Genomic DNA, 2,078 nt, shown 5'->3' on the forward strand with positions numbered 1-2,078 from the left:
ATAATAGTTGACAAAAAAAACTAATTGTGTTTTTTATTTCATAAAGCATGTGTAAATTGTTGTTATTAGGATGATAGAGTAAATGAGCTTTTTTGTTAAAGTGACTCTTAAGACTCATCTTAATAACCATTCTTAACAAGGTCAATTATAATACTTCTTGAAATATTCAAATTTATAAACTCTCGTATTGTTATCACTTAATTCTGCTCATATACTCATTTAACATGTATTTTTAAACCTTAATTTTCACACACACTTTAATATATGATTGTGGGTTGCACATTGGATTATTATATTATTTATGTTCTTTTGTTAAAGTTAGCAACTAAGAAAAATGGATAGTATATAATTTGAGAAAAAAAGAGCAAAAAAAAAATCATGATAATAAAAATGTAGATAAGTTTGATTTTGTAACCTCCCTAACCTAAGCAATTAAGCCTGAATGGGTGTTTTAACACTTAATACCCTAAAGTCAACTGACTTGGAAGCTATTGGCCCGACCCTTGTTACATGGATTGAGGAGAAAAGCTTAAGGGAATAAAAAAATACACTATCTACGTATCAGTATCTGCAACCTGAATTACTAAGCTCATAGGGGTGTCTCAACACCTAATCCTTTTCCTACAAGGATTCCTTATTCATCCTATATATAACAAGGAAAGAAGATTTCAGAATTAATTCTACCTACAAGGATTCTACGTATCAATATAGTTGTTAAGCTTAGAGTTTAAGCTTCGTGACTTAGGCGTCGTTCATTATTTTTTAGGTGTTGAGGTTAAGTCCACTAGTATGGGTTTGATGTTATGACAACATAAGGATATTCTTGACATCATTACTCGAGCTATTATGACCACTTGCAAACTTGTTAATACTCCTATCTCTACGTTTAAAGTTATCATACTGCCAAATTCCTTGTTTTCTAATCTTACATGGTTTTGTCAAATCATTGGTACTTTTCAATATCTCAACTCTATGAGGCCAGACATCTACTTTACTGTCAACAAAGTCTGTTAATTTACACATGCTCCTGTAAATTCTTATTGGGCTATCGTTATACGTATTTTGCGTTATCTTTATAGCATAATATCTCATGGCTTACATATCATTGCAGTTCCTTATTTGCTTTACATAGCTTTGCAGATGTAGATTGAGCAGGTAGTATTGATGATCGTAAGTCTATGGATGGTTACCTTGTTTTCTTTGGTCAAAAGCCGATTTTATGAAAATCAAGTAAGCAGTGCATATTTGCTTACTCTTTGACACGACTAAAAGATTTATGTTTTCTTCAAAATATAGGAGTGTCAAGTAATAAATAACTCGGCAAGATCGGGGTTGAACCATAGGGAGATTAACTATATAAACTATAAATAAAGAAATAGATAATAATAGAAAAGGAGTTGAAAAGAGCTTTGAGATGTGTTATTGATGTAACCATATTATTCGATAGTTTCACCCATATTTACCTAATATTTTGTCCATGTTTTATATGTAAAATGCCTTGATATTCTTTGTTTTATGTTTTGAAGGCACTTTTGGATAAAAGATGCAAAAAGGAGTAAATTGGAGGTAATTGGTAGATTTGATGTTTAGTTGATGGGTTGTGTAGAGCGTGGGTTCTAGATATCAAAATAAAGTGATTCTAGTGAAACTAAAAAGCTAACATCCATACCTTTCTGGAAATGTAATGCAAGAAAAATAAAAAGGGTAAGATCATGGAAATCACATCTTTTAAAGTTAAATCTTGTATTCTACCACTATTGACCTTTGTCCATTCAAAATTTAATATCTGGAGCTATGAAGTTCAATTGATGCAAACTTAATTTTTTTGGATTTCTGACTCAAATTCTATAAATGCTCCAAATTTCATCAAAAAAAGATGTCATATGAGGGAGATACAATTTTTCAAAACTGACAATTGAATTCTGCCATCAAACAGATTTCGTGAAGAAACGAGTCCAAATTATGTTGCTACTAGCCAACAGAAAAGAGGGAGAGTAGAAGGAGGCAGCAGCCAGCAGAGAATAAACACAAATTCTCTCCTCTACAAACCCAAAAAAATCATGCTCTCTTCATTCTTT

This window comes from Populus euphratica, unplaced genomic scaffold (genome assembly GCF_000495115.2).
Source record: "Populus euphratica unplaced genomic scaffold, PopEup_1.0 scaffold1204.1, whole genome shotgun sequence".
NCBI classification, from domain to species: Eukaryota; Viridiplantae; Streptophyta; class Magnoliopsida; order Malpighiales; family Salicaceae; genus Populus; species Populus euphratica.